We start from the raw sequence: 21,910 nt of genomic DNA on the forward strand, positions 1-21,910 counted from the left end.
TAACAGCTCAGCTTACAACAAGTTAACAAAACGATTAACCATGGGTCAAAGTTTATTTCAGACAGGGATCTCGCTGAAATCGCTAAAATAGCTGAATCTCTCCAGTACACTTGGAGAAATTGTAGCCATAGAACCGGCTATAGGACCAGTTGTTGTCATGGCCGCAAGAGCAGCGTATATTGATTTGGACAAGGCCGCCGAGTAAAGAGAATGGAGCACGTGCTTAGTTATGAGTGAAGAGTTCATCAACGGGATGAAATTCTTTGTCGAGAATTGCTACAAATTTGACAATTAACCGATCGGCAGCCAACGAAATATCAGTTGTGTCAATCATCGGTCCTCCAAACTATTTCACGAAACAAAGCTTCGTTGCCAACCATGCTCGAAAAAATGAAGAAAATATTTTGGCCAGTGACGCCTCCAGTTTTGCTACTTGCGTTTCTCTATCAAAGGTGAACATCTCTAATCTCGGGGCGTGTTGAGTGAGTTGAACGAGAATCGTCATGTGGACATAGCAGTGGACGTAACTAATAGCAGTCACGAGGACTCTTGAATACTACGAACGGATCGGCGTGTCTACTAACAAAGCATTAACTATCTACTGGCTAACAGACAGCCAAAACATGGCCATTTTCCAGACAAAAGGATCAGGAAAAAGACATATCTAAAGTGAAATGTTTAGGATAATTATTTGTGCCAACGACCCAACATTACAATCATTCCGATTCACCTGTCACGCAATGAAATACGTCGAAAAAAATCATCACCAACTTCATTTTGGATTTCTTTCAAAGTACGCCGGTACATCCTTTGAACTAGACACAGTCAAGTTGAAGAATCTCCATCAGGCACGTTTGACCGTCTACGGAGATCCATTACTTTCAATCATTCAGTAATGGAGCAATCCAAAAATTTCATCCTGCTCAAGTACATAAACCGTCTTTGTGTGGACAAGTTTATGACTTGGTAAGTTATTATATTCAAATTTTTTAAATATTATTCAAATCATAATTTTTTATTTGAATAATTAATAGGGCGTTCCTGCCAGGAACTTCGTTTAAATTCTACAAAAAACAGATAGAAAAAGAAATGAGGATCAATGGCTATTACCATCCTCAGATTGTTGTGCGGGTCTTGGATGAGTTGTTACCAACCATGAGATGTGACATCACCCCGAAAAGTAAACTTTTTCGGGGTGAGCAATACATTTGCCGACTTAAATTTTTCATCAAAGGAAGCTGTAAGCATTCATGTTGTGTTCTTTGAGAAAATATCGCATTATTAATTTATATAAATTTCTGTTCTAGTGTACCAAGAGATGGAGGAGGCGAAAAAAAACAGCTGGCGAAAGTTAAAGCATACATGAAGATGGCCTCCAAATTGTACAATTTAAAAGTCATTGGACCATACATGCCTCTATAAAAACAAGAAAAAAAAATTTTGTGAAATGGTTGAGCGATCAGAACCGTCAAGTCCGTCTTGAGGCGGCAAGTCGTCTGCTGAGTCAATTAGTATTTGGTCAAGAGCGCGTCGATCCACTGTTTTACAAGATCTACACAAAAACCAAGAAAACAGAAAACTCGTCATTCAAGGAGACGTCGCTGCATGCCCTCAGAGCCGTTATCACTCAGGCCGGCGACAAGATGAGTGAGCCCATCCGCAAGTCCATCTTGGCCAGTCTGCAGTCAAAGAAAAAACGCGATCGGCCACCGCCGGATGTTTTGGCGCCCTCTTCCGTCACCTGCCCGCCGACGAACTGGTAACTCTATTTAACGACTACTTGATTCAAGACGATCCGTCGCTAGACTGGACTCTGCGTCACGGAAAGAGCGCCTGTCTCTCAGTGGCCCTCAAAGAAGCGGCCGAGAACGTCTACACGCCGGAATAGCGCGATAAGTTGCACCGCGTACTCCTAAGTTACCTGGAGGACGACTGGGTTCCCATCCTTTCCAACATCATCCGGGCCATCGGCTTCCTCTTAAATCACCTGATGACGAGCGGCTGCCCTAGCGGCAGCCCAGTCTCGTTCCCACCACCGTTATGCCTGGCATTCGCCAAGACTCGGAATCACACCAAAGCTGGTGGCGCAGACGATCCACTATCTGGGCCGTCATCCAAAAAAGTTCCCCCCCTAAATTTATTAAAGTTTTGACGCCGCATCAGGTCAACGCCATCCTGGAAGAGAAAACGGACGTCCAGTCGGCCTGCAAGGTGGCCCTGGTGAGCCTGATGACCCCCTCCCCACCCCACAAGACGACAGTGGAGGCTGGTGTAATAAAAAAGAAAGGAATAAAAAGCAGGAGCGGAACCATGTTACAGAAGTAGTCGTGTCTCCAAATGCTGATTAAAAGCTTTAACTTGTTCCCCCGACTCTGTATCAGATTACCTTATCTTCGCTCCTCTCTTTTTTTTAATTAGAAGAGAGAGATAATCACAACCCCAACACAGAATTTTTTGTTGGACATTTTCTAGAAATTTGGATAATTTTGTAAGACCAGAGCTATAGACTCCTAGTCTATAGCTCTGGTTAGAATCAGATTTTTTTTAAATGTGTACTCCTTGTTCCCCCCGACTCTGTATCACATTGCTTTCTCTTCGCTCCTCGCATTTTTTTCGTGGAAGAGAAAGATACTCACAACCCCAATACAGCATTTTTTGTTGAAAAACAACAAAAATACACAGAAGTTTCAATTTCAATCAGCCATACGAATGGAATTCAACTTTATTTGGCAAAGTAGTGGGTATGGCATCACTTTATGGCCAGTGTGTGTGTCAATTGAAATGTTGTTGGTCGTCTTAATCACTGAACAGAAAAGTAAACAAATAGGACAAATCAAGAAAGTCCGAGGCTTGTTGACAACTATTGAACACTTGTGAAAAAAATTACAAGAATTTGGATTCTCTTGAAATCTTCGATTAATGAATTCATTTGTGAAATTTGTAATTAGCACTTCGACGAATAATTTAAAATTGAATAGATTACCAAATTTGATGGTTTGCATGTAATCGACGACATTTTTTATGCCACGAGTGTGACCTTGTCATAACAGTTTTCGATGACTGCTGTCAACATGTACAGTGGGTACCTAAAGTATCCGTACGGCTGAGAGGAGCAGTACGGAAAACGCGTTTTTCAAAACGCTCCCATAAATTGAATTCTCGTTGGAATGCAATAAAATTTTTTTGTAAGGTTAAGATTAGGGTGAAGTTTCATCTGATTTTTTTTGGGAATTTTTCAACAACGCGATATGTGGTTTTTATCGCGTTGCGAAAGTATCCGTACGGCCGAGAGGCCTAGTAGGGAAATGGGCTTACTTTGGAGGCCTCTTATTCGGTAAATAAGTAACATTAAAGGGTGGGAAAGTTCTTAAAAAAAAGAGCTGCATTAGCTCTATATGTGGTCATAAGATCACATTTTTTAAGTTTCATTTATAGTAATGAAATCAAAAATGAAAACACGAATTATAAGTTTTCCGTTTTCTTCCCCTCGATTCCCCATCACCAGTGTTGCCATATCAAAAAATATTTACCCTTTCTCTTTCTCCCTCTTCCGTCCAAGGGAAGAAAGAGATTTTGGGATATGGCAACACTGGTGATGGGGAATCGAGGGGAAGAAAACGGAAAACTTATAATTCGTGTTTTCATTTTTGATTTCATTACTATAAATGAAACTTAAAAAATGTGATCTTATGACCACATATAGAGCTAATGCAGCTCTTTTTTTTAAGAACTTTCCCACCCTTTAATGTTACTTATTTACCGAATAAGAGGCCTCCAAAGTAAGCCCATTTCCCTACTAGGCCTCTCGGCCGTACGGATACTTTCGCAACGCGATAAAAACCACATATCGCGTTGTTGAAAAATTCCCAAAAAAAATCAGATGAAACCCCACCCTAATCTTAACCTTACAAAAAAATTTTATTGCATTCCAACGAGAATTCAATTTATGGGAGCGTTTTGAAAAACGCGTTTTCCGTACTGCTCCTCTCAGCCGTACGGATACTTTAGGTACCCACTGTACATGATGCTACTAATTGGGGAATAGTTAGGGAATTATTTAATTTGGGTTACGAAAAAACATTGACAGAAACAAAAACAAGTTAGGAAAGATTGTAAAGTGACAGTGTTTAAACCTTAGTTTTATATTGAAAATAAACAAGTGAATTTCAGTTTTCGATGTAATGAACGGCATTGGTGCAAGTCATGCATCATTCATACATATCAAACAGAACATAGGAATGAAAATAACAAAAATTATTACCCAAGTGACGGCACTGAAATTGTTGCTGGTGTCAAGACAACACGAGAACAAGCAACACTTGCAATATCATGCTCTTACGATTGCTAGCTCAGTCCTCAAATATGCATAAAGGACATTGGCAATAATATTAGTTTTATGTAAATAGCATTTCACTTTACTTATGCATTCTTCGTAAACAAAATAGGTACACATTCTGTCATCCTATAATTAATCTCTGACTATATTTGATGTTTGTAAACTACACTTAAAGACCACCATAATGCATTTCGGCACTGGCCTCTGAAAAATAGACACGTTTCTGGAAACCCCAAGTGACAGGTCACGGTCTATGGCTCCGAGATAGATCCCGGGACCTAGGATACCCATGACTGCACAGATCATATTTGTAATCATGGGTAAATTTGAGATATTAGTAAACGATTGAAAATGAGTTGTTCCAATAGAAAATACTAGCATGTGAAGCAAATGGCAATTCACCGCAGTTGGTAGGGTTCGAACCTACACCCTTAAAGAGGAATAGATTTCAAGTCTATCGCCTTAACCACTCGGCCACAACTGCCCCGAATTTTCAGACAATCTAGTAATAATATTTATTGGTTCACCAAAATTTCCGTTTGACCTTACTGAAGAGCAGGTTAAATGAGAGATGCAAAATCCTAGCACTTTCTTTAAGTGTAGTTCGTGTGTCCTAATGGATAAGGCGTCGGACTTCTATGAAAGTAGTTATCCGAAAATTGCGGGTTCGAGTCCCGCCACGATTAATAGCATATGACGAAACTATTAGTTCATGATGAGTAGTAGTTAACTACAAACCATGGGGAATCATGTCAGATCAATAAAACTACAAATATATCTGGAACACTCAATGAATATCACTGGCTTGCATTGCCTTCACAGTGACGATTGAAATGTGCTACTGATATAGCGTTGCTTGGTAGATAACTTAAATCATTCTCTCTAAAGACACACAGAGTATACCTAACTGATGATGAATGAATCTTTGATTAATATATAAAGAATTTATTGGCCTTTTAGCTCAGTTGGTTAGAGCGCCGTGCTAATAACGCGGAGGTCATGAGTTCGATCCTCTTACGGGCCACTATAATTCTTCCATTAAATATTTTCCACTCTAAAAAGGTACTGATAGATTCGAAATATTTTGTAAAAAAATTTAATGCAGATATGGCCGAGTGGTTAAGGCGACTGACTCGAAATCAGTTTCCATCTTGGAGCGTAGGTTCGAATCCTACTATCTGCGTTTTGTGGCATTTTATTGGTAAATGTAACTACACAACATTTGATCAAGTGACGCCAGGTCTAGTCATTTTTTGGGAGAACATCCAAGTTTAAAATCAGTAGGGGAGTACACAGTGAGAGAAGAACGAAAGGTCTTTAGGTCTTTAGCATATGTGATGGCCCTGGACAAGACAAGACAAACTAAGCAACGGGGTGACCCTGGATAAGGCATGCTCTCAACAATGGTCCGTACGAGTGGTAAGAACAGTCAGGTCCATCGAAGTCGAGGTCTGTGATCGTAGGCCAGGTTTAGATAGTTTCTAAAAGTAGATGAGAGACAACAAGTACACGTTGCCGAGAATGCACCTTACCATCATGACCAGCGTCTTGAATTCAGCGCGTTGTTGCTCCAGGAACCAGTGAAGACGGCAGAGAAGGATGAGAGAGTCAGAGTTCACCTGTAAAACAGCAGAATAAGTTCCGCTGCCAAGTAATTGTCACTGGCAAAGGTTTCCAAGTTTAAGCATGCCATTTCAGCGATTTCCCAACACTTGGACCAATGAAAATTTTTGCTTGAAAACAGTAAAACCATAGACAAGTAATTGCCAATTTAACGACGATTTTCGATAATTATAGTTTCGGTTGCTCGCTACCTCTGGCGAGACTTGAACTCTCAAACCCCGGCTTAGAAGGCCGGTGCCTTATCCATTAGGCCACAAAGGCTGAGTTATGTTGAATCTCCTATCCGAGGAATGACGCAAAGCTTTTTCCTAGAAGATAGCCAAACGTCCCATGTTATATAAACATACAGCGATTACCGTCTGTGGACATCGTCTCAATCTTGAAAACCATGTTTTTTGAATAATCTTAACTACAAACTCTATTTATTCGAGTTCTATACCTGGACATACATTTACTATTGCAATTAGTTGTATCAAATATCAAGGCTTTCTACTCTCACAATGAGGGATACCCATGACTGCACAGATCATATTTGTAATCATGCGTAAATTTGAGATATTAGTAAACGATTGAAAATGAGTTGTTCCACTAGAAAATACTAGCATGTGAAACAAATGGCAATTCACCGCAGTTGGTAGGGTTCGAACCTACGCCCTCAGAGAGGAATAGATTTCAAGTCTATCGCCTTAACCACTCGGCCAAAACTGCCCCGAATTTTCAGACAATCTAGTAATAATATTTATTGGTTCACCAAAATTTCCGTTTGACCTTACTGAAGAGCAGGTTAAATGAGAGATGCAAAATCCTAGCACTTTCTTTAAGTGTAGGTCGTGTGGCCTAATGGATAAGGCGTCGGACTTCTATGAAAGTAGTTATCCGAAAATTGCGGGTTCGAGTCCCGCCACGATTAATAGCATATGACGAAACTATTAGTTCATGATGAGTAGTAGTTAACCACAAACCATGGGGAATCAATCATGTCAGATCAATAAAACTACAAATATATCTCGAACACTCAATGAATATCACTGGCTTGCATTGCCTTCACAGTGACGATTGAAATGTGCTGCTGATATAGCGTTGCTTGGTAGATAACTTAAATCATTCTCTCTAAAGACACACAGAGTATACCTAACTGATGATGAATGAACCTTTGATTAATATATTAAGAATTTATTGGCCTGTTAGCTCAGTTGGTTAGAGCGCCGTGCTAATAACGCGGAGGTCATGAGTTCGATCCTCTTACGGGCCACTATAATTCTTCCATTAAATATTTTCCACTCTAAAAAGGTACTGATAGATTCGAAATATTTTGCTAAAACATTTAATGCAGATATGGCCGAGTGGTTAAGGCGACTGACTCGAAATCAGTTTCCATCTTGGAGCGTAGGTTCGAATCCTACTATCTGCGTTTTGTGGCATTTTATTGGTAAATGTAACTACACAACATTTGATCAAGTGACGCCAGAAGTTATTTCTAGTCATTTTTTGGGAGAACATCCAAGTTTAAAATCAGTAGGGGAGTACACAGTGAGAGAAGAACGAAAGGTCTTTAGGTCTTTAGCATATGTGATGGCCCTGGACAAGACAAGACAAACTAAGCAACGGGGTGACCCTGGATAAGGCATGCTCTCAACAATGGTCCGTACGAGTGGTAAGAACAGTCAGGTCCATCGAAGTCGAGGTCTGTGATCGTAGGCCAGGTTTAGATAGTTTCTAAAAGTAGATGAGAGACAACAAGTACACGTTGCCGAGAATGCACCTTACCATCATGACCAGCGTCTTGAATTCAGCGCGTTGTTGCTCCAGGAACCAGTGAAGACGGCAGAGAAGGATGAGAGAGTCAGAGTTCACCTGTAAAACAGCAGAATAAGTTCCGCTGCCAAGTAATTGTCACTGGCAAAGGTTTCCAAGTTTAAGCATGCCATTTCAGCGATTTCCCAACACTTGTACCAATGAAAATTTTTGCTTGAAAACAGTAAAACAAAATACAAGTAATTGCCAAATTAACGACGATTTTCGATAATTATAGTTTCGGTTGCTCGCTACCTCTGGCGAAACTCGATCTCGCAATCCCCGGCTTAGGAGGCCGGTGCCTTATCCATTAGGCCACAAAGGCTGAGTTATGTTGAATCTCCTATCGGAGGAATGACGCAAAGCTTTTTCCTAGAAGATAGCCAAACGTCCCATGTTATATAAACATACAGCGATTACCGTCTGTGGACATCGTCTCAATCTTGAAAACCATGTTTTTTGAATAATCTTAACTACAAACTCTATTTACAGCTTTCGAGTTCTATAACTGGACATACATTTACTATTGCAATTAGTTGTATCAAATATCAAGGCTTTCTACTCTCACAATAAGGGATACTCTTTCTCACTATCTCATTTCATTATTTGTGTATGTTCCACGACCTATATCCGAATGTACTTCCTTTTGGTTCGCACTTTCTCTACATCGTAGGAATTAACATAAAGAAACACCATGAGAACTCGTGTTGTCGTCTATAACATCTATGAATTCTGCCCATAATGGTGAATGATTTCAAACGATATTAACTTGATAATAAATGGTGGAAAACCAAAAATACTAACTAAAATCAAAAGACTAGCCGCCCGATAAGGGACTTGAACCCTTGACCTCAGGATTAAAAGTCCCGCGCTCTACCGTCTGAGCTAACCCGGCTTAATAATTGATATTGCAATAGTTTTCCGTTCGAGTTCATTTTTAAATTTACGATTGCTTATAGATCTTTTACGGACGGAAGTACGGACGTTTTTCTATTCTTCGTAAACAAAATGAGTTCACATTCTTTCATCCTATAATTTGTCTCTGACTACATTTTGTGTTTGTAAACTACACTTAAAGACCGCCATAATGCATTTCGGCACTGGCCTCTGAAAAATAGACACGTTTCTGGAAACCCCAAGTGACAGGTCACGGTCTATGGCTCCGAGATAGATCCTTGGACCTAGGATACCCATGACTGCACAGATCATATTTGTAATCATGCGTAAATTTGAGATATTAGTAAACGATTGAAAATGAGTTGTTCCACTAGAAAATACTAGCATGTGAAACAAATGGCAATTCACCGCAGTTGGTAGGGTTCGAACCTACGCCCTCAGAGAGGAATAGATTTCAAGTCTATCGCCTTAACCACTCGGCCAAAACTGCCCCGAATTTTCAGACAATCTAGTAATAATATTTATTGGTTCACCAAAATTTCCGTTTGACCTTACTGAAGAGCAGGTTAAATGAGAGATGCAAAATCCTAGCACTTTCTTTAAGTGTAGGTCGTGTGGCCTAATGGATAAGGCGTCGGACTTCTATGAAAGTAGTTATCCGAAAATTGCGGGTTCGAGTCCCGCCACGATTAATAGCATATGACGAAACTATTAGTTCATGATGAGTAGTAGTTAACCACAAACCATGGGGAATAATGTCAGATCAATAAAACTACAAATATATCTCGAACACTCAATGAATATCACTGGCTTGCATTGCCTTCACAGTGACGATTGAAATGTGCTGCTGATATAGCGTTGCTTGGTAGATAACTTAAATCATTCTCTCTAAAGACACACAGAGTATACATAACTGATGATGAATGAACCTTTGATTAATATGTTAAGAAAATATTGGTCTGTTAGCTCAGTTGGTTAGAGCGCCGTGCTAATAACGCGGAGGTCATGAGTTCGATCCTCTTACGGGCCACTATAATTCTTCCATTAAATATTTTCCACTCTAAAAATGTACTGATAGATTCGAAATATTTTGCTAAAACATGTAATGCAGATATGGCCGAGTGGTTGAGGCGGCTGACTCGAAATCAGTTTCCATCTTAGAGCGTAGGTTCGAATCCTACTATCTGCGTTTTGTGGCATTTTATTGGTAAATGTAACTACACCACATTTGATCAAGTGACGCCAGAAGTTATTTCTAGTCATTTTTTGGGAGAACATCCAAGTTTAAAATCAGTAGGGGAGTACACAGTGAGAGAAGAACGAAAGGTCTTTAGGTCTTTAGCATATGTGATGGCCCTGGACAAGACAAGACAAACTAAGCAACGGGGTGACCCTGGATAAGGCATGCTCTCAACAATGGTCCGTACGAGTGGTAAGAACAGTCAGGTCCATCGAAGTCGAGGTCTGTGATCGTAGGCCAGGTTTAGATAGTTTCTAAAAGTAGATGAGAGACAACAAGTACACGTTGCCGAGAATGCACCTTACCATCATGACCAGCGTCTTGAATTCAGCGCGTTGTTGCTCCAGGAACCAGTGAAGACGGCAGAGAAGGATGAGAGAGTCAGAGTTCACCTGTAAAACAGCAGAATAAGTTCCGCTGCCAAGTAATTGTCACTGGCAAAGGTTTCCAAGTTTAAGCATGCCATTTCAGCGATTTCCCAACACTTGGACCAATGAAAATTTTTGCTTGAAAACAGTAAAACAAAAGACAAGTAATTGCCAATTTAACGACGATTTTCGATAATTATAGTTTCGGTTACTCGCTACCTATGGCGAGACTCGAACTCGCAATCCCCGGCTTAGGAGGCCGGTGCCTTATCCATAAGGCCACAAAGGCTGAGTTAAGTTGAATCTCCTATCCGAGGAATGACGCAAAGCTTTTTCCTAGAAGATAGCCAAACGTCCCATGTTATATAAACATACAGCGATTACCGTCTGTGGACATCGTCTCAATCTTGAAAACCATGTTTTTTGAATAATCTTAACTACAAACTCTATTTACAGCTTTCGAGTTCTATAACTGGACATACATTTACTATTGCAATTAGTTGTATCAAATATCAAGGCTTTCTACTCTCACAATGAGGGATACTCTTTCTCACTATCTCATTTCATTATTTGTGTATGTTCCACGACCTATATCCGAATGTACTTCCTTTTGGTTCGCACTTTCTCTACATCGTAGGAATTAACATAAAGAAACACCATGAGAACTCGTGTTGTCGTCTATGAACATCTATGAATTCTGCCCATAATGGTGAATGATTTCAAACGATATTAACTTGATAATAAATGGTGGAAAACCAAAAATACTAACTAAAATCAAAAGACTAGCCGCCCGATAAGGGACTTGAACCCTTGACCTCAGGATTAAAAGTCCCGCGCTCTACCGTCTGAGCTAACCGGGCTTAATAACTGATATTGCAATAGTTTTCCGTTCGAGTTCATTTTTAAATTTTACGATTGCTTATAGATCTTTTACGGACGGAAGTACGGACGTTTTTCTATTCTTCGTAAACAAAATGAGTTCACATTCTTTCATCCTATAATTTGTCTCTGACTACATTTTGTGTTTGTAAACTACACTTAAAGACCGCCATAATGCATTTCGGCACTGGCCTCTGAAAAATAGACACGTTTCTGGAAACCCCAAGTGACAGGTCACGGTCTATGGCTCCGAGATAGATCCCGGGACCTAGGATACCCATGACTGCACAGATCATATTTGTAATCATGCGTAAATTTGAGATATTAGTAAACGATTGAAAATGAGTTGTTCCACTAGAAAATACTAGCATGTAAACAAATGTCAATTCACCGCAGTTGGTAGGGTTCGAACCTACGCCCTCAGAGAAGAATAGATTTCAAGTCTATCGCCTTAACCACTCGGACACAATTACCCCGAATTTTCAGACAATCTAGTAATAATATTTATTGGTTCACCAAAATTTCCGTTTGACCTTACTGAAGAGCAGGTTAAATGAGAGATGCAAAATCCTAGCACTTTCTTTAAGTGTAGGTCGTGTGGCCTAATGGATAAGGCGTCGGACTTCTATGAAAGTAGTTATCCGAAAATTGCGGGTTCGAGTCCCGCCACGATTAATAGCATACGACGAAACTATTAGTTCATGATGAGTAGTAGTTAACCACAAACCATGGGGAATCATGTCAGATCAATAAAACTACAAATATATCTCGAACACTCAATGAATATCACTGGCTTGCATTGCCTTCACAGTGACGATTGAAATGTGCTGCTGATATAGCGTTGCTTGGTAGATAACTTAAATCATTCTCTCTAAAGACTCACAGAGTATACCTAACTGATGATGAATGAACCTTTGAATAATATATTAAGAATTTATGGGCCTGTTAGCTCAGTTGGTTAGAGCGCCGTGCTAATAACGCGGAGGTCATGAGTTCGATCCTCTTACGGGCCACTATAATTCTTCCATTAAATATTTTCCACTCTAAAAAGGTACTGATAGATTCGAAATATTTTGCTAAAACATTTAATGCAGATATGGCCGAGTGGTTAAGGCGACTGACTCGAAATTAGTTTCCATCTTGGAGCGTAGGTTCGAATCCTACTATCTGCGTTTTGTGGCATTTTATTGGTAAATGTAACTACACAACATTTGATCAAGTGACGCCAGAAGTTATTTCTAGTCACTTTTTGGGAGAACATCCAAGTTTAAAATCAGTAGGGGAGTACACAGTGAGAGAAGAACGAAAGGTCTTTAGGTCTTTAGCATATGTGATGGCCCTGGACAAGACAAGACAAACTAAGCAACGGGGTGACCCTGGATAAGGCATGCTCTCAACAATGGTCCGTACGAGTGGTAAGAACAGTCAGGTCCATCGAAGTCGAGGTCTGTGATGGTAGGCCAGGTTTAGATAGTTTCTAAAAGTAGATGAGAGACAACAAGTACACGTTGCCGAGAATGCACCTTACCATCATGACTAGCGTCTTGAATTCAGCGCGTTGTTGCTCCAGGAACCAGTGAAGACGGCAGAGAAGGATGAGAGAGTCAGAGTTCACCTGTAAAACAGCAGAATAAGTTCCGCTGCCAAGTAATTGTCACTGGCAAAGGTTTCCAAGTTTAAGCATGCCATTTCAGCGATTTCCCAACACTTGGACCAATGAAAATTTTTGCTTGAAAACAGTAAAACAAAAGACAAGTAATTGCCAATTAACGACGATTTTCGATAATTATAGTTTCGGTTACTCGCTACCTATGGCGAGACTCGAACTCGCAATCCCCGGCTTAGGAGGCCGGTGCCTTATCCATTAGGCCACAAAGGCTGAGTTATGTTGAATCTCCTATCCGAGGAATGACGCAAAGCTTTTTCCTAGAAGATAGCCAAACGTCCCATGTTATATAAACATACAGCGATTACCGTCTGTGGACATCGTCTCAATCTTGAAAACCATGTTTTTTGAATAATCTTAACTACAAACTCTATTTACAGCTTTCGAGTTCTATAACTGGACATACATTTACTATTGCAATTAGTTGTATCAAATATCAAGGCTTTCTACTCTCACAATGAGGGATACTCTTTCTCACTATCTCATTTCATTATTTGTGTATGTTCCACGACCTATATCCGAATGTACTTCCTTTTGGTTCGCACTTTCTCTACATCGTAGGAATTAACATAAAGAAACACCATGAGAACTCGTGTTGTCGTCTATGAACATCTATGAATTCTGCCCATAATGGTGAATGATTTCAAACGATATTAACTTGATAATAAATGGTGGAAAACCAAAAATACTAACTAAAATCAAAAGACTAGCCCCCGATAAGGGACTTGAACCCTTGACCTCAGGATTAAAAGTCCCGCGCTCTACCGTCTGAGCTAACCGGGCTTAATAGTAGATATTGCAATAGTTTTCCGTTCGAGTTCATTTTTAAATTTTACGATTGCTTATAGATCTTTTACGGACGGAAGTACGGACTTTTTTCTATTCTTCGTAAACAAAATGAGTTCACATTCTTTCATCCTATAATTTGTCTCTGACTACATTTTGTGTTTGTAAACTACACTTAAAGACCGCCATAATGCATTTCGGCACTGGCCTCTGAAAAATAGACACGTTTCTGGAAACCCCAAGTGACAGGTCACGGTCTATGGCTCCGAGATAGATCCCGGGACCTAGGATACCCATGACTGCACAGATCATATTTGTAATCATGCGTAAATTTGAGATATTAGTAAACGATTGAAAATGAGTTGTTCCACTAGAAAATACTAGCATGTGAAACAAATGGCAATTCACCGCAGTTGGTAGGGTTCGAACCTACGCCCTCAGAGAGGAATAGATTTCAAGTCTATCGCCTTAGCCACTCGGCCACAACTGCTCCGAATTTTCAGACAATCTAGTAATAATATTTATTGGTTCACCAAAATTTCCGTTTGACCTTACTGAAGAGCAGGTTAAATGAGAGATGCAAAATCCTAGCACTTTCTTTAAGTGTAGGTCGTGTGGCCTAATGGATAAGGCGTCGGACTTCTATGAAAGTAGTTATCCGAAAATTGCGGGTTCGAGTCCCGCCACGATTAATAGCATATGACGAAACTATTAGTTCATGATGAGTAGTAGTTAACCACAAACCATGGGGAATCATGTCAGATCAATAAAACTACAAATATATCTCGAACACTCAATGAATATCACTGGCTTGCATTGCCTTCACAGTGACGATTGAAATGTGCTGCTGATATAGCGTTGCTTGGTAGATAACTTAAATCATTCTCTCTAAAGACACACAGAGTATACCTAACTGATGATGAATGAACCTTTGAATAATATATTAAGAATTTATGGGCCTGTTAGCTCAGTTGGTTAGAGCGCCGTGCTAATAACGCGGAGGTCATGAGTTCGATCCTCTTACGGGCCACTATAATTCTTCCATTAAATATTTTCCACTCTAAAAAGGTACTGATAGATTCGAAATATTTTGCTAAAACATTTAATGCAGATATGGCCGAGTGGTTAAGGCGACTGACTCGAAATCAGTTTCCATCTTGGAGCGTAGGTTCGAATCCTACTTTCTGCGTTTTGTGGCATTTTATTGGTAAATGTAACTACACAACATTTGATCAAGTGACGCCAGAAGTTATTTCTAGTCACTTTTTGGGAGAACATCCAAGTTTAAAATCAGTAGGGGAGTACACAGTGAGAGAAGAACGAAAGGTCTTTAGGTCTTTAGCATATGTGATGGCCCTGGACAAGACAAGACAAACTAAGCAACGGGGTGACCCTGGATAAGGCATGCTCTCAACAATGGTCCGTACGAGTGGTAAGAACAGTCAGGTCCATCGAAGTCGAGGTCTGTGATCGTAGGCAAGGTTTAGATAGTTTCTAAAAGTAGATGAGAGACAACAAGTACACGTTGCCGAGAATGCACCTTACCATCATGACCAGCGTCTTGAATTCAGCGCGTTGTTGCTCCAGGAACCAGTGAAGACGGCAGAGAAGGATGAGAGAGTAAGAGTTCACCTGTAAAACAGCAGAATAAGTTCCGCTGCCAAGTAATTGTCACTGGCAAAGGTTTCCAAGTTTAAGCATGCCATTTCAGCGATTTCCCAACACTTGGACCAATGAAAATTTTTGCTTGAAAACAGTAAAACAAAAGACAAATAATTGCCAATTTAACGACGATTTTCGATAATTATAGTTGCGGTTGCTCGCTAACTCTTGCGAGACTCGAACTCTCAAACCCCGGATTAGAAGGCCGGTGCCTTATCGATTAGGCCACAAAGGCTGAGTTATGTTGAATCTCCTATCCGTGGAATGACGCAAAGCTTTTTCCTAGAAGATAGCCAAACGTCCCATGTTATATAAACATACAGCGATTACCGTCTGTGGACATCGTCTCAATCTTGAAAACCATGTTTTTTGAATAATCTTAACTACAAACTCTATTTACAGCTTTCGAGTTCTATAACTGGACATACATTTACTATTGCAATCAGTTGTATCAAATATCAAGGCTTTCTACTCTCACAATGAGGGATACTCTTTCTCACTATCTCATTTCATTATTTGTGTATGTTCCACGACCTATATCCGAATGTACTTCCTTTTGGTTCGCACTTTCTCTACATCGTAGGAATTAACATAAAGAAACACCATGAGAACTCGTGTTGTCGTCTATGAACATCTATGAATTCTGCCCATAATGGTGAATGATTTCAAACGATATTAACTTGATAATAAATGGTGGAAAACCAAAAATACTAACTAAAATCAAAAGACTAGCCGCCCGATAAGGGACTTGAACCCTTAACCTCAGGATTAAAAGTCCCGCGCTCTACCGTCTGAGCTAACCGGGCTTAATAACTGATATTGCAATAGTTTTCCGTTCGAGTTCATTTTTAAATTTTACGATTGCTTATAGATCTTTTACGGACGGAAGTACGGACGTTTTTCTATTCTTCGTAAACAAAATGAGTTCACATTCTTTCATCCTATAATTTGTCTCTGACTACATTTTGTGTTTGTAAACTACACTTAAAGACCGCCATAATGCATTTCGGCACTGGCCTCTGAAAAATAGACACGTTTCTGGAAACCCCAAGTGACAGGTCACGGTCTATGGCTCCGAGATAGATCCCGGGACCTAGGATACCCATGACTGCACAGATCATATTTATAATCATGCGTAAATTTGAGATATTAGTAAACGATTGAAAATGAGTTGTTCCACTAGAAAATACTAGCATGTGAAACAAATGGCAATTCACCGCAGTTGGTAGGGTTCGAACCTACGCCCTCAGAGAGGAATAGATTTCAAGTCTATCGCCTTAGCCACTCGGCCACAACTGCTCCGAATTTTCAGACAATCTAGTAATAATATTTATTGGTTCACCAAAATTTCCGTTTGACCTTACTGAAGAGCAGGTTAAATGAGAGATGCAAAATCCTAGCACTTTCTTTAAGTGTAGGTCGTGTGGCCTAATGGATAAGGCGTCGGATTCTATGAAAGTAGTTATCCGAAAATTGCGGGTTCGAGTCCCGCCACGATTAATAGCATATGACGAAACTATTAGTTCATGATGAGTAGTAGTTAACCACAAACCATGGGGAATCATGTCAGATCAATAAAACTACAAATATATCTCGAACACTCAATGAATATCACTGGCTTGCATTGCCTTCACAGTGACGATTGAAATGTGCTGCTGATATAGCGTTGCTTGGTAGATAACTTAAATCATTCTCTCTAAAGACACACAGAGTATACCTAACTGATGATGAATGAACCTTTGAATAATACATTAAGAATTTATGGGCCTGTTAGCTCAGTTGGTTAGAGCGCCGTGCTAATAACGCGGAGGTCATGAGTTCGATCCTCTTACGGGCCACTATAATTCTTCCATTAAATATTTTCCACTCTAAAAAGGTACTGATAGATTCGAAATATTTTGCTAAAACATTTAATGCAGATATGGCCGAGTGGTTAAGGCGACTGACTCGAAATCAGTTTCCATCTTGGAGCGTAGGTTCGAATCCTACTATCTGCGTTTTGTGGCATTTTATTGGTAAATGTAACTACACAACATTTGATCAAGTGACGCCAGAAGTTATTTCTAGTCACTTTTTGGGAGAACATCCAAGTTTAAAATCAGTAGGGGAGTACACAGTGAGAGAAGAACGAAAGGTCTTTAGGTCTTTAGCATATGTGATGGCCCTGGACAAGACAAGACAAACTAAGCAACGGGGTGACCCTGGATAAGGCATGCTCTCAACAATGGTCCGTACGAGTGGTAAGAACAGTCAGGTCCATCGAAGTCGAGGTCTGTGATCGTAGGCCAGGTTTAGATAGTTTCTAAAAGTAGATGAGAGACAACAAGTACACGTTGCCGAGAATGCACCTTACCATCATGACCAGCGTCTTGAATTCAGCCCGTTGTTGCTCCAGGAACCAGTGAAGACGGCAGAGAAGAATGAGAGAGTAAGAGTTCACCTGTAAAACAGCAGAATAAGTTCCGCTGCCAAGTAATTGTCACTGGCAAAGGTTTCCAAGTTTAAGCATGCCATTTCAGCGATTTCCCAACACTTGGACCAATGAAAATTTTTGCTTGAAAACAGTAAAACAAAAGACAAGTAATTGCCAATTTAACGACGATTTTCGATAATTATAGTTGCGGTTGCTCGCTAACTCTGGCGAGACTCGAACTCTCAAACCCCGGATTAGAAGGCCGGTGCCTTATCGATTAGGCCACAAAGGCTGAGTTATGTTGAATCTCCTATCCGTGGAATGACGCAAAGCTTTTTCCTAGAAGATAGCCAAACGTCCCATGTTATATAAACATACAGCGATTACCGTCTGTGGACATCGTCTCAATCTTGAAAACCATGTTTTTTGAATAATCTTAACTACAAACTCTATTTACAGCTTTCGAGTTCTATAACTGGACATACATTTACTATTGCAATCAGTTGTATCAAATATCAAGGCTTTCTACTCTCACAATGAGGGATACTCTTTCTCACTATCTCATTTCATTATTTGTGTATGTTCCACGACCTATATCCGAATGTACTTCCTTTTGGTTCGCACTTTCTCTACATCGTAGGAATTAACATAAAGAAACACCATGAGAACTCGTGTTGTCGTCTATGAACATCTATGAATTCTGCCCATAATGGTGAATGATTTCAAACGATATTAACTTGATAATAAATGGTGGAAAACCAAAAATACTAACTAAAATCAAAAGACTAGCCGCCCGATAAGGGACTTGAACCCTTAACCTCAGGATTAAAAGTCCCGCGCTCTACCGTCTGAGCTAATCGGGCTTAATAACTGATATTGCAATAGTTTTCCGTTCGAGTTCATTTTTAAATTTTACGATTGCTTATAGATCTTTTACGGACGGAAGTACGGACGTTTTTCTATTCTTCGTAAACAAAATGAGTTCACATTCTTTCATCCTATAATTTGTCTCTGACTACATTTTGTGTTTGTAAACTACACTTAAAGACCGCCATAATGCATTTCGGCACTGGCCTCTGAAAAATAGACACGTTTCTGGAAACCCCAAGTGACAGGTCACGGTCTATGGCTCCGAGATAGATCCCGGGACCTAGGATACCCATGACTGCACAGATCATATTTATAATCATGCGTAAATTTGAGATATTAGTAAACGATTGAAAATGAGTTGTTCCACTAGAAAATACTAGCATGTGAAACAAATGGCAATTCACCGCAGTTGGTAGGGTTCGAACCTACGCCCTCAGAGAGGAATAGATTTCAAGTCTATCGCCTTAGCCACTCGGCCACAACTGCTCCGAATTTTCAGACAATCTAGTAATAATATTTATTGGTTCACCAAAATTTCCGTTTGACCTTACTGAAGAGCAGGTTAAATGAGAGATGCAAAATCCTAGCACTTTCTTTAAGTGTAGGTCGTGTGGCCTAATGGATAAGGCGTCGGATTCTATGAAAGTAGTTATCCGAAAATTGCGGGTTCGAGTCCCGCCACGATTAATAGCATATGACGAAACTATTAGTTCATGATGAGTAGTAGTTAACCACAAACCATGGGGAATCATGTCAGATCAATAAAACTACAAATATATCTCGAACACTCAATGAATATCACTGGCTTGCATTGCCTTCACAGTGACGATTGAAATGTGCTGCTGATATAGCGTTGCTTGGTAGATAACTTAAATCATTCTCTCTAAAGACACACAGAGTATACCTAACTGATGATGAATGAACCTTTGAATAATACATTAAGAATTTATGGGCCTGTTAGCTCAGTTGGTTAGAGCGCCGTGCTAATAACGCGGAGGTCATGAGTTCGATCCTCTTACGGGCCACTATAATTCTTCCATTAAATATTTTCCACTCTAAAAAGGTACTGATAGATTCGAAATATTTTGCTAAAACATTTAATGCAGATATGGCCGAGTGGTTAAGGCGACTGACTCGAAATCAGTTTCCATCTTGGAGCGTAGGTTCGAATCCTACTATCTGCGTTTTGTGGCATTTTATTGGTAAATGTAACTACACAACATTTGATCAAGTGACGCCAGAAGTTATTTCTAGTCACTTTTTGGGAGAACATCCAAGTTTAAAATCAGTAGGGGAGTACACAGTGAGAGAAGAACGAAAGGTCTTTAGGTCTTTAGCATATGTGATGGCCCTGGACAAGACAAGACAAACTAAGCAACGGGGTGACCCTGGATAAGGCATGCTCTCAACAATGGTCCGTACGAGTGGTAAGAACAGTCAGGTCCATCGAAGTCGAGGTCTGTGATCGTAGGCCAGGTTTAGATAGTTTCTAAAAGTAGATGAGAGACAACAAGTACACGTTGCCGAGAATGCACCTTACCATCATGACCAGCGTCTTGAATTCAGCCCGTTGTTGCTCCAGGAACCAGTGAAGACGGCAGAGAAGAATGAGAGAGTAAGAGTTCACCTGTAAAACAGCAGAATAAGTTCCGCTGCCAAGTAATTGTCACTGGCAAAGGTTTCCAAGTTTAAGCATGCCATTTCAGCGATTTCCCAACACTTGGACCAATGAAAATTTTTGCTTGAAAACAGTAAAACAAAAGACAAGTAATTGCCAATTTAACGACGATTTTCGATAATTATAGTTGCGGTTGCTCGCTAACTCTGGCGAGACTCGAACTCTCAAACCCCGGATTAGAAGGCCGGTGCCTTATCCATTAGGCCACAAAGGCTGAGTTATGTTGAATCTCCTATCCGTGGAATGACGCAAAGCTTTTTCCTAGAAGATAGCCAAACGTCCCATGTTATATAAACATACAGCGATTACCGTCTGTGGACATCGTCTCAATCTTGAAAACCATGTTTTTTGAATAATCTTAACTACAAACTCTATTTACAGCTTTCGAGTTCTATAACTGGACATACATTTACTATTGCAATCAGTTGTATCAAATATCAAGGCTTTCTACTCTCACAATGAGGGATACTCTTTCTCACTATCTCATTTCATTATTTGTGTATGTTCCACGACCTATATCCGAATGTACTTCCTTTTGGTTCGCACTTTCTCTACATCGTAGGAATTAACATAAAGAAACACCATGAGAACTCGTGTTGTCGTCTATGAACATCTATGAATTCTGCCCATAATGGTGAATGATTTCAAACGATATTAACTTGATAATTAATGGTGGAAAACCAAAAATACTAACTAAAATCAAAAGACTAGCCGCCCGATAAGGGACTTGAACCCTTGACCTCAGGATTAAAAGTCCCGCGCTCTACCGTCTGAGCTAACCGGGCTTAATAACTAATATTACAATAGTTTTCCGTTCGAGTTCATTTTTAAATTTTACGATTGCTTATAGATCTTTTACGGACGGAAGTACGGACGTTTTTCTATTCTTCGTAAACAAAATGAGTTCACATTCTTTCATCCTATAATTTGTCTCTGACTACATTTTGTGTTTGTAAACTACACTTAAAGACCGCCATAATGCATTTCGGCACTGGCCTCTGAAAAATAGACACGTTTCTGGAAACCCCAAGTGACAGGTCACGGTCTATGGCTCCGAGATAGATCCCGGGACCTAGGATACCCATGACTGCACAGATCATATTTGTAATCATGCGTAAATTTGAGATATTAGTAAACGATTGAAAATGAGTTGTTCCACTAGAAAATACTAGCATGTAAACAAATGTCAATTCACCGCAGTTGGTAGGGTTCGAACCTACGCCCTCAGAGAAGAATAGATGTTAAGTCTATCGCCTTAACCACTCGGACACAATTGCCCCGAATTTTCAGACAATCTAGTAATAATATTTATTGGTTCACCAAAATTTCCGTTTGACCTTACTGAAGAGCAGGTTAAATGAGAGATGCAAAATCCTAGCACTTTCTTTAAGTGTAGGTCGTGTGGCCTAATGGATAAGGCGTCGGACTTCTATGAAAGTAGTTATCCGAAAATTGCGGGTTCGAGTACCGCCACGATTAATAGCATATGACGAAACTATTAGTTCATGATGAGTAGTAGTTAACCACAAACCATGGGGAATCATGTCAGATCAATAAAACTACAAATATATCTCGAACACTCAATGAATATCACTGGCTTGCATTGCCTTCACAGTGACGATTGAAATGTGCTGCTGATATAGCGTTGCTTGGTAGATAACTTAAATCATTCTCTCTAAAGACACACAGAGTATACCT

The 21,910-nt window shown here is 40.0% G+C and overlaps 25 non-coding genes across 25 annotated transcripts; 15 read left to right on the forward strand and 10 right to left on the reverse strand.

Moving 5' to 3' along the window:
* Positions 1 to 4,738: 4,738 nt before the first annotated feature.
* On the reverse strand, positions 4,739 to 4,820 carry Trnas-uga. Its single transcript has one exon. It is a non-coding gene; the product is annotated as a tRNA-Ser (tRNA).
* Positions 4,821 to 5,437: 617 nt separating this feature from the next.
* Trnas-cga lies at positions 5,438 to 5,519 on the forward strand. The gene has a single exon. It is a non-coding gene; the product is annotated as a tRNA-Ser (tRNA).
* Positions 5,520 to 6,585: 1,066 nt separating this feature from the next.
* Trnas-uga lies at positions 6,586 to 6,667 on the reverse strand. Its single transcript has one exon. It is a non-coding gene; the product is annotated as a tRNA-Ser (tRNA).
* A 118-nt stretch (positions 6,668 to 6,785) lies between these two features.
* On the forward strand, positions 6,786 to 6,869 carry Trnar-ucu. Its single transcript is given in 2 exon segments — positions 6,786 to 6,822; positions 6,834 to 6,869. It is a non-coding gene; the product is annotated as a tRNA-Arg (tRNA).
* Positions 6,870 to 7,137: 268 nt separating this feature from the next.
* Trnai-aau lies at positions 7,138 to 7,211 on the forward strand. The gene has a single exon. It is a non-coding gene; the product is annotated as a tRNA-Ile (tRNA).
* A 77-nt stretch (positions 7,212 to 7,288) lies between these two features.
* Trnas-cga lies at positions 7,289 to 7,370 on the forward strand. Its single transcript has one exon. It is a non-coding gene; the product is annotated as a tRNA-Ser (tRNA).
* Positions 7,371 to 9,058: 1,688 nt separating this feature from the next.
* On the reverse strand, positions 9,059 to 9,140 carry Trnas-uga. The gene has a single exon. It is a non-coding gene; the product is annotated as a tRNA-Ser (tRNA).
* A 118-nt stretch (positions 9,141 to 9,258) lies between these two features.
* Trnar-ucu lies at positions 9,259 to 9,342 on the forward strand. Its single transcript is given in 2 exon segments — positions 9,259 to 9,295; positions 9,307 to 9,342. It is a non-coding gene; the product is annotated as a tRNA-Arg (tRNA).
* A 1,703-nt stretch (positions 9,343 to 11,045) lies between these two features.
* Positions 11,046 to 11,118, reverse strand: Trnak-uuu. Its single transcript has one exon. It is a non-coding gene; the product is annotated as a tRNA-Lys (tRNA).
* A 610-nt stretch (positions 11,119 to 11,728) lies between these two features.
* Trnar-ucu lies at positions 11,729 to 11,812 on the forward strand. The gene is given in 2 exon segments: positions 11,729 to 11,765; positions 11,777 to 11,812. It is a non-coding gene; the product is annotated as a tRNA-Arg (tRNA).
* A 264-nt stretch (positions 11,813 to 12,076) lies between these two features.
* Positions 12,077 to 12,150, forward strand: Trnai-aau. Its single transcript has one exon. It is a non-coding gene; the product is annotated as a tRNA-Ile (tRNA).
* A 77-nt stretch (positions 12,151 to 12,227) lies between these two features.
* Trnas-cga lies at positions 12,228 to 12,309 on the forward strand. The gene has a single exon. It is a non-coding gene; the product is annotated as a tRNA-Ser (tRNA).
* Positions 12,310 to 12,943: 634 nt separating this feature from the next.
* On the reverse strand, positions 12,944 to 13,016 carry Trnar-ccu. The gene has a single exon. It is a non-coding gene; the product is annotated as a tRNA-Arg (tRNA).
* A 981-nt stretch (positions 13,017 to 13,997) lies between these two features.
* Trnas-uga lies at positions 13,998 to 14,079 on the reverse strand. Its single transcript has one exon. It is a non-coding gene; the product is annotated as a tRNA-Ser (tRNA).
* Positions 14,080 to 14,197: 118 nt separating this feature from the next.
* On the forward strand, positions 14,198 to 14,281 carry Trnar-ucu. Its single transcript is given in 2 exon segments — positions 14,198 to 14,234; positions 14,246 to 14,281. It is a non-coding gene; the product is annotated as a tRNA-Arg (tRNA).
* Positions 14,282 to 14,545: 264 nt separating this feature from the next.
* On the forward strand, positions 14,546 to 14,619 carry Trnai-aau. The gene has a single exon. It is a non-coding gene; the product is annotated as a tRNA-Ile (tRNA).
* A 77-nt stretch (positions 14,620 to 14,696) lies between these two features.
* On the forward strand, positions 14,697 to 14,778 carry Trnas-cga. Its single transcript has one exon. It is a non-coding gene; the product is annotated as a tRNA-Ser (tRNA).
* A 1,690-nt stretch (positions 14,779 to 16,468) lies between these two features.
* On the reverse strand, positions 16,469 to 16,550 carry Trnas-uga. Its single transcript has one exon. It is a non-coding gene; the product is annotated as a tRNA-Ser (tRNA).
* Positions 16,551 to 17,015: 465 nt separating this feature from the next.
* Trnai-aau lies at positions 17,016 to 17,089 on the forward strand. The gene has a single exon. It is a non-coding gene; the product is annotated as a tRNA-Ile (tRNA).
* A 77-nt stretch (positions 17,090 to 17,166) lies between these two features.
* Trnas-cga lies at positions 17,167 to 17,248 on the forward strand. The gene has a single exon. It is a non-coding gene; the product is annotated as a tRNA-Ser (tRNA).
* Positions 17,249 to 18,938: 1,690 nt separating this feature from the next.
* On the reverse strand, positions 18,939 to 19,020 carry Trnas-uga. The gene has a single exon. It is a non-coding gene; the product is annotated as a tRNA-Ser (tRNA).
* A 465-nt stretch (positions 19,021 to 19,485) lies between these two features.
* Positions 19,486 to 19,559, forward strand: Trnai-aau. The gene has a single exon. It is a non-coding gene; the product is annotated as a tRNA-Ile (tRNA).
* Positions 19,560 to 19,636: 77 nt separating this feature from the next.
* On the forward strand, positions 19,637 to 19,718 carry Trnas-cga. Its single transcript has one exon. It is a non-coding gene; the product is annotated as a tRNA-Ser (tRNA).
* Positions 19,719 to 20,924: 1,206 nt separating this feature from the next.
* On the reverse strand, positions 20,925 to 20,997 carry Trnak-uuu. The gene has a single exon. It is a non-coding gene; the product is annotated as a tRNA-Lys (tRNA).
* Positions 20,998 to 21,407: 410 nt separating this feature from the next.
* Positions 21,408 to 21,489, reverse strand: Trnal-uaa. The gene has a single exon. It is a non-coding gene; the product is annotated as a tRNA-Leu (tRNA).
* Positions 21,490 to 21,910: the final 421 nt, after the last annotated feature.

This window comes from Daphnia pulex, chromosome 2 (assembly GCF_021134715.1).
Source record: "Daphnia pulex isolate KAP4 chromosome 2, ASM2113471v1".
Classification (NCBI taxonomy): Eukaryota; Metazoa; Arthropoda; class Branchiopoda; order Diplostraca; family Daphniidae; genus Daphnia; species Daphnia pulex.